Genomic DNA, 14,676 nt, shown 5'->3' with positions numbered 1-14,676 from the left:
TGTCTTTCAACTCTTGACCACGTAGCTGAGCGGTGAAATGTGGAGTAATACAACAAGAATGAAAATTTTGACTTCACCCCGTAAGACCTGTGTAATGTTGGGGGAATTCACTTAACTTCTCTAAGATTCACTTTCCTAACCTACAAAATGGAAGCAATTCCAGTAATGACTTTGTGAAGAAATGTTATACACGTGGCCACCCAGAGACTCTCATTTGTGTCTACCACGTGCTTCTTGGAGCAGATCACACCCCAGATTAGGTAAAGACTTGGAGCCCTCATTAAAGAGAGGATGATGCCTAGAGCCCACCAAGAAATACATTATGCAAAGCACATTCCTACATCGAAACACGTTAAAAGGAATAAATGTACCAAGGGACAAAATCTAAACAAGGCTCAGCAAACAATATTGCATTTTTGAAAATGAGCAGAGTAGACAATCCAGAAACAATGCGTAGAGCCACTCTGTCTCCCTGTGTGATGCCTTTGCAGTCAAACTCTGAAGCTGAAGACTTAATTATCCCAAAAGGAAGGGAGGTCTCAGAAATCTACGCCGATAACCCTTCAAGGTGAATACCCAAGTTTAGTGTTCTCCTAACCACAGTGGTAGACAATTCTCTGTAATTTTTTGTTACCACTTATCAAGCATATATTGAGTGAGTTTTGTGTGTTTGATTCTGTAGTAGAGCGTGTTTAGAAAAGTCCAAAATATACGATCCCTTCCTTCAAACACTTTATGTTCTAGTTGGGTTGCTAGAGTATGTATTTGTGAAAAGCACCATTATAATATAGAACTTTGTGTGATTAATCTCAAAAGAATTTGACTGTTTGTCCTATGAAAGTTCGGAGGGCAGTGAGAACACTGTGGGCTCGCCTGATCAAAAAAATCTGATATGATGGAAACACATGAGCTTTGAAAGTCCAGTAAAGACTGGAAGACAATCTGGAAGGGACATTTTGGGTGTATAAACAAGAGTAAATCACATAAACACAACGAGGGAACCAAATGGCTGTCGAATGTAAGGTGTGGAAAAGTGAGAGGAAGTCCTGCGAGGCAGGATGGAAAAGCAAAACACATTTTGGTTCCTTTAAACTTTAAATCAAGTAAAAATCACCATATTCCGGCAAAGGGATTTGCAAAATTTACATGAGATAATTGGGAAAATAATAAAAGACAGTCTGACTGCAAGATAATATGAGCCAGCGATGAGCTATGTGGTTATTTAAAGACTAAAAAAAATTTGAGTCACAGTAATAGAATTACAGTGCCTTGAAAGCAGAAGAGAAACAGACCGTGGTCAAAGAAGTACACTTAATTCTAGGTATCACATTTTAGTTACAAACTAAACTCATCAAAAGTGAATCCAGGCAAGACACTGGACTAGAAACGAGTTTAATAAGTAAGCAACTAGGAACTCTGTCTTTTTTTTGGGGAGGGAGGTGAGGGACAGGCAGGGGAATGATTAAGTTTATTTATTTCTTTATACATTTATTTATTTTAATGAAGATACTGGGGATTAAATCCAGGACTTTACATGTGCTAGGCACGTGTTTTACCACGGAGCTAAACGCTTTCCCCAAAACTCTGTCTTACGTGGAATGATTGATGCATACTTGAAAAAGGTGTCTCAGAATATTTTGAGGGTGCATGTGGAAGAGGAATATATATATAGGGACTAGTCTCAAGGAGAGTAGAAGGAATCTATTAGAATCTCAGTACAGAAGAATCTCTACTACACAGAGCTACATAAAATGACGTGACGATGGTGACTTCACTGGAAATACTCTAGCTGAACTTAATGACCATATTTATCTGTGTCACACAAGGACTTCACACTAGCTGGGAAATTGCACTGAATGAACCCAAAGGTTTTTTTTTTCTGACAATATGGTTTTATTAATATTTTAATTCCATTCATCAAGCTATGCTCAGACAAATGCTACTCCTCTGTACAATTGCAGTCAGATGCTAAATTGTGTAGCTGATTTCCACAACAGACACCTGCTGCAGGAAGCATGGGGATCTCGCCATTAGAAGACTTTTATTTATATTGGAGGACAATTTCCATGTTTCCCCATTTCAAAAAGAAGACAATTTCTGCATTTGGATCCAAGTTTTCAATCATGCTATCTAGTACTTGTTTTCAAAGAAGGTAGAAGCTTGAAAAATAGAGCCACTTCCCTGTCTATGCATTTTTAGCACAATGAGGTTACAGAGTGGAGTCCTATGTCAACTGTTTACAAATAAAAATATTTCTTTTTATCCCATTCATAAGAGTTCCTAATCATTGTTGAAGCTGTTAGCTTAATGATCACATCTTCAAATTGAAATGGTTTTATTATCAAATTAAAAAACAGAAACACCTATTTGTGAATTGGACAATCATAATGGCTGTATGTGGTACTGAAGTTATTGCATTAATATAAGATCATTAATGCAAAAGCAAATGACCCAGGGCTGCAAGTCTGGGTTTAATAAAGCAGTGAATAAACCCATCCAGTCTGGTCATGTTTGAATTTTCTCCCATTGACAGATTGGAATGTACATCCACCAACTGGCTTCTGGTAGGTACCCAATTCTGCACCTCTTACCTGATGCTCTACAGGTAAATTTTCCCTGCTTCTATTTTTACCAACTTTATCTTCCTTATGAGGGTGTTGGCTTACATTCCTGTGAATTAAGTTGTGCCGGTTTTTCTTCCAGCTCATACGGTGACCTATAGAAAGAAAATAGTTTAGTTAGTTGCCTGACCTTTTAAATTCATTTTGCAGGAAATGAAATCACGTGCTTTTCTTGTAAGAGATGCTAACGCCACCCGGCAGTGTACAGGGTTAATTGTTATTTTAATGAAGATGACATGCAGCATTGGGTAAGAATACGATTTTAAAAGCTACAAGTGATGAGGGTCACGTATTAGTGGAGTGGCAAGTTTTTATGGCATTTTGCGAGTTCTATTCTAGGCTCACAATCATGTTATTCTTTGCCTAGTGCAGGCCATACGCTTTGACAGCATACTAGAATTTTTTATGGGAAAACATTGTGTCTTAAAATCTTTCCAAGTAACCCAGTGTTCGACCACGGGATTACGTGATTGGAACAACCTTAGATGTGGACAGGGTATCAAAGATTAGTTCAATGAATAAAGTTATAATCCAATGGTAGAAATTCAAATCAGATTCCATTAACTCTCTACAGAGATAATACCATTGGGTAATGACCATTTTCCCTGGGCTCCCAATTCCAAATAGCACTGAGAGCTGTAATGCCACAATACACAGGATTATGTCACAGGTCGTGACACTTAAGTAGGTAATCAAGGAAGGCTTCCCTGAAGAGAGAGCATTTGAACTAAAACTTCCATGGTACTGAGAAGCCAGAAAGGTTAAGCTCGGGCAGAAGGAATAGCAAGTGAAAGGCACAAGAATGGAATTAAAGTGTTTCATCGAAAAAAAAAATGCAAAGCCAGGCAGAGTTGAATATAACAGAGAAGTCAGAGAGCGGCTCACCAAGAGCCCTGGGAAGCCACCAGCATGTAGAGATGGAGTCAGACTTCATTCTAAAGGAAACAGGAAGTTATTGGTGAGGTTCAGGCATGAATACGTTAACTGCTGCTGTGGAGAAAGGGTGGTATTGACAAGAACAGAAGCAAGGGGACCATTGGGAAGGGTCTGGATGCTGTGCAGCTGAGAGCTGATGGTAACCGAATTGAGCATCAGCAGACGTAAACCAATCTGGAGAAAAGACAGTGATTGCATTGCCCAAACCAATGCATCTCTTGCAAAATGAAATTCAGTGTCTTTTCCTTGGGTTTCTGTATGTTTTTTGTTTTCTGGATTTTTTTTTTTTTTAATTTCTTGTTCGTCTTTCATCTCATTTGACTTCTCAGAAAAACTTCTTGGAGATAAGAAGATGTGGTGAAGAATCAACATTTGTACCTCCGTCTTCCAACAAAATACAAATAGAATTGCTCCAGGAAGATAGATGCTGTGTTTCATTCCAAGAACCGGTTTGGGTTGCGAATCTGTCTCCACAGGAACTGTCGTTTTAAATGTCTCACTTCCGTAAATTTTAAATTAACAATTGGTGGGTTTAATGGTCACTGGAATTCATATTGACGACCTTTAGGGAGATGAATTTTACAGAAACACACCTAGGAATTGACATGCATCCTGGAGGATCTGATAGAATATACAAATAAGAGGTAGTTTAGTTGCTGCGAATAGGATGAAAAAGGAGCCTTGAGTGAGGGCACGGTCCCTCATTTGCTGCAGGGCAGGGGTTTAGAAGAGTCACCTGGCTTTGCTCAGTAACCAAAAGCGATTTAGATTTTGAAATCAAACTGAAATATACCACAACTGTGAGAAAAGACTGATCAGGGCTCAGACAATTGGTGCAGAATTCCTGGCTGCTTATTAGGTAAGGATAATTTAATCTGCTTTTAGGCAATAAAGGAGAAATCTCTGCTTTTGTGATTTGCCAATCTTTCTTCTGCACACAGTCGCTCTGGCTATTGTCTGGTTACAGGACTCTGAAGCATGTGTGAAAAATCAGCCCATTGCTGGTCCTTTCCGGCGACATTATCTTCTCCACAGCCTCTAAGCATCCCCTGTGGATGCTGGAGATAGGACGCTATTGGGCCAAGGACCTTGTTTCCTTTCATTCTTTTCTTTTACATATGATTAAAGATAAGTTTCCTTTCTCCTTTAGGAGAAAGAACCCAGAGAATTTCTAATATGTACATCAAACTTTTTTTTCCCTTTTTCCCCATATTTCCCCTGAATCCTTACCATCTTATGTTACACTTCGCCTACCAATAGCACCAATATCATTTTCAAATCATGGGTTACCAGACCCTCCTGTGTGTTTACAGATATGAAATGAGAGACTACATAAATGACCCCTGGAATTTCCTTTCTCAAGGACTAATCACAACATTTAAGGGAAAGAATAATTCCGAGGCACCCCAACTTGTCTTTTGTCTCTTACTTAAAATTTGGAGAAAGAGAAAACCTCCTTGAGGGCACAAGTCAGAAGCGAGTGTGTCCAGGAGGCACACTGATGCTGCTTGCAAAAAGCTTCTCTCCTAAGTAGCCTGGCTGGACCAGCACCTGAGGTTTTCCTCTGGTCGCCATCATCACTCAGCATACACCCAAATTCTCTGCCGATGTTTCTTCAAAAGTTGAGTCAGGAGTTGTCAGTAGGAACAAGTGATGTGGTCAAACACATGGTCTCCACCTCATTAGTAGGATACGTGACAATACTATCATCACCCACGTGGTTAGGGAGTCCAAGGGCTGAGGGGTCATATGTAAGCTCAAGCTGAAAAGTAAAAGAATAGCACGGACTAGATAAAATCGCTCAGCTGCTGGGTACTGGAGAGAACACTTATTTCTCCCAAGAATGGGGACTGGCCGCCTGCTCAGAGCAGGGATGCATGGCCTCGGTTTCTTTGGATGCTGGTGTCCTCAGTCTCATAGAGACATGTTCTCCTTTCTGAAGATCATTCTTCATGGAGAAGGCATGGCACAAGCTACTTTATATGATATTTGGAAGTGCCTGAGTCTGAAGCAGAGCGGGTCTGGTGACTTCTGGGATGAGCCCTGCTTAGACGCTCAAGGCGCATGTCAGAGCCAACCGGTCATGAGCTAGTGAGGCTATGCCCTCACACCCACGCATGCGTGTGTGCACACCCATGGGCATGTGCATATGAACATACACGTGCATTTGCAGAAGCTTACACAGATACACATCCAGACAGCCATGCAAAAGGCTTTCAGCATCTGGAGCCCTTACTGAGAGCTGGATGTGTGAGGGAAGGGCACACAGAGGACATAGAATTACGGGAGCATCATTAATTCCAACACAGTGAAGGCGACTTCCCAGAATTCGATGGGATGATTGCAATCATATCCAAACTGAGATCTGGAAAAGCTTCTAAGCAGTTTATCTTTCCTGTGGGAATTTGCCTGGAGTGTGCGTTTATAATGCATACTTCTAGCCTCCAAAGGGACAGTGACATCTCTGTGTGTATTTCTGGTTCCTCACTGTCAGTGTGATAATCGTTGTCTCTGTTCATAGGTCTTTCAGTGCCTGTTTGTAGAAATAACGCTCTGTTCAGGCTGTAAGGGGGGGGGGGGGCGGTGCTGGGATGGAGGAAGACGTTCCTGACCTCAGGGTTTGGTTAGATTACCCTCATTTTCCGGGAGGAACTGTGCCCTCCCTCATCAGAGCACTGACCTCAGGTCATGGCGATGTGTGTGTCTCCCCCTGGTCTGGAGACTCCTGGAAAGCAGGGGATTTCTCACCTTGCTACCTACTAAGGCCTCACACAGTGCCTGATAGGTCATCGGGTAGCAATAATTTCCACTATTCAATGCTTTCATTCAGTCTGAATCCTCATTCTTAAAGGCGGGTACATTTATTCACCAAAATTATTAGCACACGCCATTTATGCTTGGTGGTTCCAAGAGAAAAGAAAAAGAAAAACAAAACAAAACAAACACTGTGGCTTGAAAGGTTGATTTACAAAGACTGTGTTGTGTGTGTGTGTGTGTGTCCGTGTCCGCACACGCATGCGTGGGAGACTAGTTTAGATGGGGCTGAACTAATTGCGAAGATTATATGCATTTTTCGCTGTAATACAATTTATACAACAATTTAATCTATGTTCATTTGAATAATATGGTGTGTTTTCTAGACTTTGATTTTTGATCATCACCCCTCAGAAGAAAGGTGCTTATAACATTTTGGTTTCTAATAACACAATTTCATTATCTCACCATGGGGTGGAAGTCGGGCAGAAGACATTTAAAACTGACTTGGACCCTTTTAAAAGAAAGCTACATGGTTACAGAAGCTGTCTGTGTTTTCCCATTTTGTGCATCTTGCTCGGCGCTGGTCCCTGTGGGCAGCCAGAATGAAAGGTCAGGTTACTGTCAACTGTGAGAAAGGCTGTTTCGGAAAGGTTTCCAGCTGAGATCTCCCAGGAGGTGTCACACCTTGACATGTGGAGTAAGGTTTTAGGGAGATGCCTTTAAAATTCATACATCAGTTGTATTCCATGTGATTATATGCAGGTGGGTGTTTGTAGGAGCACATGGAAGCAGGCATATGTTATGCGTATGAGAGCATATGGCTGTGTGGATGCTGGCTGTATGTGTATGTGTTCTGTATGTTCATGTGTGTTGCATGCAGGGTCCATGCTTGTCTAAGTGCGTTGCATCGTAAGTGTGTGTCATTTGTGTGTGCATTGTGTGTATATGTTTAGTTGTACCCTTGTTGTATATGTAGGGGAGCGTAGAGGCGCTGCGTGGGCACCTGTGTGTGACAGTTCTGCCTTTTTTTCCCCACATATACTCATGAAGTGAAAGAATGTGCCATTATCCGCGGAGAATACAGCCTCAAATTAAATAGATTAAAAACAACCTTTTCTAGGCTGTCAGAGAAAATGTTGAAGGGTTTTCAAAAAGGGAAGGAAATCTCTCGGGCAACCATATCTATATTTGCATTGCTTGTTGCAGAATAAAGACAACAACAGAAAAAACCAAACACATCCCCGCCACACGCTCCTGACACAGTCATATTTTGAAAAGTGCTGGTTCGTAGCACCTCCGTGGTGTGCCTGCCTGTGACATTTTAAGATCACAAATTGAGGCTCGGAAACACTCCCTCTTTCCACATTTACACTTAAAAAACCCTTTTTCTTCTTAATGGTTAATTAGGTCACGAATCAAAAGAAGCTCTTGAGAGGAAAATGAAATGTTGACATTTTGCAATTATTTGCTACTGTGAATAATACATAAACATGCTACTTATGGAGAAAGTGGCTTTCAATCTCTTTTTTCTGCCACGAAAGCTCCCGCTGACAGCAGAGTCCAGGTCATAGATGGCCACACTCCCCCCTTCCCTGCTTGCACACACTTGGGGTCACTTATGTGTTATTATACCACGCTTTTCCCAAACGCAGAATCACAGGCTAAATGTGCATGTGTGTGTGTGTGTGTGTGTGTGTGTGTGTGTGTGTAGTATATTGCTCTTGTCTATTTCCAGTTCCATCATAAACGTTAACACACTGACACACCATGAACTAATTTTAGTAGAAACTCCTTTAGAAATCATTTTAATCAGAAATAGAGAGTATTCTGATCATTCTAATAATTCAGCCCTGTGGCGAGCACTTTCTGGGTTCCTCAGCTCCAGGATTACTACAAGCACCAGGAACAGGAAGATGGTGGGGACCTGGTGTCTGTCCTTACAGGGCTGAGGGGGAGGGGACACACAGCACCCGGCCACATTCAGGGACGGTCTTAGAAGCACATATAAAATGTTTGGCTTCTCTTTTTGTTCTTCCTGCTCTTCAAATGATCTTTTCTTTCATCACACCTCAACCATCTTCTCCATTATCAAAACCACCACCAGTAACTTCACCCCCACCAAGTTCTCAGCTGTAAGCATTCCTCTCTCTAAATCCAAACTTCCTTTATTTCAGCTTTCTTGTCCCCAAGATTATCACCAGCATGTTGTAAAGCCAGAGTCCCACCCTTCTCACCGTCTCCACCGCTACCCAGCAGGACCCATCCACCATCAACTTCCTCCTAGACAACCATGTGGTCTCCCCTCTGGCTCAGTAGCTTCCAGGTTTGTTTTCTTGTTGTTTCATGGTCTTTTAAAAAAAAATGTAAATTAGGTCAGGTCAATTACCTCCACAAAAGGTTGCAGAAGGAGAAAAAAATCAATTCTTCAAGTCTATTCACTCGTGCTTTCTCTGCGTTTTCACGTTGGTCTAGGTTAATATCAGCAGAAGAGACGAGCAGAGATCTCTGCCTCTTAGGGTTGTATTAGTTTCTTCGGGCTGTTGTCAACAAAATACCACAAGCTGACTGGCTTCACCCAGCAGAACTTCATTCTGTCACAATATTACAGGTCAGAAGTCTGAAACTGAGGCACCAGCAGGGCATGCCTTCTCTGAAGGCTTTTAGGAAAGGACCCATTTTTGCCTTTTCTTCCCTCCCCTCCACGGGAGCTGGGAATCCTGGATGTTCCTCGGCTTGTAGCTACATAACTCCAGTCTCCGCCTCTGTCATCACATGGTTTCTTCCTCGTGTGTCTGTGCATCTGAGTGTCCTTTCTTCTTCTTATAAGGTAGTGGTTATTAGATTGAGGGACCCATCCTCACCCAGTGTGATCTCTTCTCAACTCGACTAATTACAGCTGCAAAAGCTACATCCAAATAAGGTCATATTGTGAACTTCCAAGTGATGTGAATTTTTGTGGGGACGCTATTCAACCCGCTACAATAATGATGGAGCTCTGAGGAAGACAAATGCATTCGCAAACATGAGCTCATTCAAACTCTCATCTTCAAAAGGGGTGTTGTACTTGCCTGCCTTCTTTGTGGACTGGTTATGAACATTCAGATGAAACACTGGTGGAGGATGGTTGCACATGACAAGGGTCTACACACATACATCAAATGATTTTATTGCATAGAAACTGCATTGAGATATATAATTTTTGGAATATATTCTTATATATGTAAATACAAAACGAAATGAAATATTCCTGCATGTAAAATTTTGAGTGCAATTGATTATCCTAAATTGCACATTCAATCTCTAGTATACTTTCAAATACATATTGATTAATTACCAGTGTTTGATAAAATTGGAAGCATTTTGAAGATTAACTCTTTACTGCCACATTGTAAAGATCGGGTGACTAAGCATGGAAAAATCAAGTTACATGTCCAAGTTTGTCCAGCCCATTGCTTGCAGAATGAGAACCCACTTTTTCTTAACTTCCAAGGGAAACGGACCGCTCATAGAAGGAGTCAGATGATCTGATTGGCTCATGACCCTCAGTCTCACCCCCTTGCAGACATTCTGCTGGGAACGACATCTTCGATATAGGAGGCAGCAGGGAGATGCTGGAATTTAAGAGGCTGATTTGAATTCAGTTGAGATATTGACTAGTCACTTAATACTGCTCTCGTCTCTTCATCCCTCTCAGATTTGGTTTTCTCAGCTGTAAAGTGGGAACAGTATTTAGTCATAGAGTTAATCTAAATAGTATTTGTTTAAAATGAATGAATCACATTCATTAACCATACATACATGAAGGAGATTAACTATGCATACACACATGTATATACTTTTTTGAAATACAAGCACACACACGCATACATGAGATAGTGTAGCAAAAATCACACTCAACAAAGGAGAGATGATGATGATGATGTTATGACCAAAATAAAACAGAGAAATGATCACGTTTTAGGGAAGCAAATGGCCTTTTTTTTTCTCAAGGGACTGATAAAATGCACCATCATTTGACCCTTCTAGGTCTTTTGCTTGTGTCATTTTATAAAAATTTCTCAACAACGCTAGATAAGAAAGATCACAGTTTCACAGATGAGAAAAATTAAGGATCAAAACATTTAAGTAAGTTGCCCAAAGCCACCAACGTAATTATGTGCTAAAGATGGCTTTCAAATAGAGGTCTATCCAAGGGCAAAGGTTAGAAGCTGTGCTGGAGCTGATGCACACAGGCTGTGAAATATTTAGGGATGCAGAAGCTGGAATTGGAGTATTAGCCAGAGCAGTGATTTACAAAGCTCTGCTGACACCCAGGCACTGACGGACAAGCCAGTCAACACGTGCCTCTGCACCTGGCCGTTTCCGGACACCTTCCAAGCTCAGATTCTGCCTCTGCCTCTCGGGATGACGGCTTGATTAATGAGCTTCCATCCGCAAAGCCTTCTGATGAGCACTGTGCACCATGGCTGTAAGTGGTAAGTCATATCATTGTTTGGATTGGCAAGGAGACATGCCGGCCAAATCTCTCCCCCCGTGACTAGGGAAATAGAGGGAAGATTCCATCAAACCTGTGGATCCGTCCTCAGCAAGTCTGTAGGCTCCTCCTAGGGGGCCACTTTGAGTAGAAGTCAGTTGGATTCCTGGCTAGATGTTATGTGTTCCAGTTTTCTCTGTTCATTAAGCATTTGCAAGATTATATCTTAACCTAATCCCTTCTGAGACGGGAATTCATTCGAGTTTAGCTCACAGATGAATGAGACACAGAAGCCAGTGCAATTGTTTTCTCTGAATATTTTTGATTTGAGGCAGAATCTAGGTAGGAAGAATAAATTCAGAATATCTTTGAGACATATAGAGAAAAGGATATAAAAATTTAGATGTAACTTCCTGTGTTTAAGCCTCAGTGAGCAATTTACAAAGGAATGTTGTATATTCGCTAGACTTTTAACATCACAAGGTTTATAGCTAAGGGGACACCTAGTTCTCATTTATCTGCCTGTCTGCCTGAAATCTCTGAGAGTATCCACACACCTGTAGGAAAATGAATTCCTTCTGGTTTTTTTTTATGTTTTAGCCAATGTTTGTTATTTTTTGTAGGGAGTTCAACAACTCTTTTGATTTTGTTTTTTTGAAATAAACTTTCCTTTTAAAGTACAGTCAACACAGTTCAAATGAAAGTTGGCTTATTGGTCCCATCCAGGTTTATATTTCTGTAAGTTAATATTTTTAATGATTTGGGAGTATTTCAATAACCCTCAGATGGTGCATGACATAGTTTCGAAAGAGAGTCAGACTTATTTTGCAAAGTATAGGATGCTAGCTTGTAAGGCCAGTTGTGACGTTTGCCCATTCATTTAACAAATCCTTACGGAGCAATGATCACACATGAGAAGTGGTGGTAAACCTAGTAGGTCTGCAAGAAGTTAACGTCTATGGAAAGTTCAGCCTTGACTATACGATTGTCTTTAGGGACACATGATGACATGAAGCCATGTTCTTATTTCGTTGTCTTAGACTCTGATCCTTGCTCTCCAATTCTAACAATCTGTACATCCCACTGTCTTTGCTGGAGAGATTTGGGAAGTAACTCAAGCAACACCAATCACTGCTTGCTTTCACAAGCCTGCATTCTCTCTCTCTTTTCTCTTTCTCTCCATTTCTCTGTCTCTGTTGCCCCTTGAAATGATCACATTGCCCCTCCTACTTCCCCTCCTGGTTGAGAGCACGGCAAAGCCTCCTTCACCTGAGTCAGAAGCGACCTCATCCCAGTTTCCTGCCTCAACAGCACCTCTGATGTCCTGTCAGTCAGGAAGTCCTCCCCCTTGTACTTTCTCTGTTATCTCCCAGTACCACTAACTTCCCTCCCTTTTCAGCCACCACTATTTTGTTCAGACCATCCTCATGTCTTTTTCTGATGACGAATTATTCCCTCCAGCTGGGACTCTTTGCTCCCAGGCGTGCCTGCTTCTAAATCAGCTCCTACACCTTGGTGAGGACAGTATTTCTCAGCAGCTACGCATTTCTGAAGCTCGTAATAGACCATAGACTTCAGCACAACTTTCACGTTTGCTGTGATGTAGGCAGCTCTCCATTGTCTAGTGCTGCCTGATTGACACCACCCTCTGCCTTGCACATTGCACTCTGGCCTTTGCTGAAGTGCCTTTTGTTTCTCAGGGCCTGTCTCTTTCTTTCGGTCCTTGCCCAGGACGGTTCCAGTGCTGGGATGAGCAGCCGTCCTGCAGACCTTTGGCTCTGGTCCTCTTTCCTGGGAATCCTCCTCCAGCTGTCCTCCCTGCTTAGAGTCTGTGCCCCCTCCACTGAGTTCCTTCAGAGGTCCCTCTGTCTTTCTATCAGATCATTGACTATGATGCACTACGATTGTCTATTTGTACTCCTGTTGTCTTAAAAATCTTTCAGCTCTATAACAGAAGCAATTCGGCTTTTTTTATTTTTTAACATGAATAGAGGGGCCTGTGAGGAAGCGCTCTGAGGCCCCACGGAACCTCTCACAGAGCTTGGCGTGAGAGATGCTTAGACCGAAGTCCCCAAATTGGAGGGACCCCAGTGGTGCACTCTCTGATAACACGAATTCTGCCTTTAAAAGAGAAACGGTGGAAACATTCAGAACTAAATTTCACCTGATCATATTGTATTTGAATTTTGCACGCATGGATATTTAATTATTCCCAAATACACTGTGAGTGGCTCCTTCCAGAGTTAGAGTTCTAGCATGCTAAGACAGTTGACAGTCATTAAATGTATTAAATGAGTAGCCACTCAGTGTGAAATGCAAAACATAAATCCTATTAATTTTTATCTCATTTTTTCTTCTGCTGAGTTAGGTTGTTTTTTGGCTCTGACCAGAAGAAAAAAGGAAAAAAAAAAACTTTGCTAGTTATTTGTGCCAACTTAACTTATAATATTAAATTCACAGACCAATTTAGGATAAAGTAAACACTGAGTTAAGGCGAGCTACAGTTTGAAATGAAGTCAAGAACTGATAGGCAGGGGGGAATAGCTCAATGGTAGAGCGCATGCTTAGTATGCATGAGGTCCTGGGTTCAATCCCCAGTACCTCCATTAAAAAAAAAATAGATAAATAGACCTAATTACTTCCTCATCCTCTCCCCCCCCAAAAAATAACTGATGCTACCTCAATAATTTAAATAATTTTGGATACACAGTCTAGCTGCAAAGCTCACTCATCCTTACCTCTCTGGGGAAAGAACATTGCCATAGGCCTTCCAAGAATATGAATAAAAGTGAGCAGGCCTGTGTTCACCAGAGAAATCTAGGACTCTGGTCTTTTCTAGAGAAAGGGGTAAAAAGCTAATAACGGAAAATGTTGCTTTTAAGTCTCAAATAATAAAAAGACAAATTTCACGGGCTCATTATGACAAACAAAAGAGGTAGTGTGTATGAAGACACACTTATAAGTGTTAAGATACTCTGCATGCATTAAAATTGTATTCTATAATATGATAAAATGCCAGTCTAAAACCACTTCAAGTAACGTAGTTCTTGGAGTTGCTTTTTTTTTTTTTTCCCCTCAATACGTTAGACATATTCATATTCCCTATTTACTTGAGGGCAGAACTACCAGCTATCAATATGGAAAACATGCTGGACCACAATTTAGGGATTTTAAATTCTGTTGTAACCAATGGCAGACAACTAGGTGACTTTGGACCTGTCACTCAACGTGCATCAGAGCACTCACCACCAGAATAGTTGCAATAGCGTGTTAGTAAAAACAGACGTACAAACGGCAAAAGCAAACAAACAAACTAGAGAAATGTATCACTCTTAATGACTTTTGCTAACGAAGTATTAATTCCAGGGAATAGCTAAATAGAACAGGATGAAGACATGTCCCTTTAGCTGGAAAGTTTTCAAAGGGCCTAGAAAAAGGGACACTTGGAACTCTGCAAATACCAGTTAATTAAAGACAAAACAAAACAAAAATTTTTCATTTGATGTCAAAAGCTGGTGAACATCAAAACTCACAAAGACCACACCCCCCCGAAAAAAAAATAGCTACTAAATAAAATTCATGTACTGAATGCCCCAGAAGCACAAGGTGCCAGGGGTAATGTAAAGAGCTCTGAGAGCACGTCCCCTCCCAGCAAGCTGCTAATGTAGGTGAGAAGAAAGAGATACATGTAGATATTCTGAATCAGACAGGACGGCCGTGACCTCTTGCATTCTTAGTTGACTGGAATCTGCAAGCTGCCAGATCGTTGACCAAGATAGGGGAGATGTACAACAGACAGGTCTTGATTATCCCGGAGTCGCCTCGCTCTTCCACCTCTGTGTGTGTGTTCCCCCAGACAGAGCTCACCCAGCCACCCAACAGCCCCCA

At 41.4% G+C, this 14,676-nt stretch overlaps 1 non-coding gene across 1 annotated transcript; it reads left to right on the top strand.

The window, feature by feature from the left end:
* The first annotated feature begins 13,322 nt into the window (after positions 1–13,322).
* Positions 13,323–13,394, top strand: TRNAT-AGU (transfer RNA threonine (anticodon AGU)). The gene has a single exon. It is a non-coding gene; the product is annotated as a tRNA-Thr (tRNA).
* Positions 13,395–14,676: the final 1,282 nt, after the last annotated feature.

The sequence above is a fragment of the Vicugna pacos genome, chromosome 24 (assembly GCF_048564905.1).
Source record: "Vicugna pacos chromosome 24, VicPac4, whole genome shotgun sequence".
Taxonomy (NCBI): Eukaryota; Metazoa; Chordata; class Mammalia; order Artiodactyla; family Camelidae; genus Vicugna; species Vicugna pacos.
Note: the sequence above shows the minus strand (reverse complement) of the source record. Positions and strands in the feature narration are given on the sequence as shown.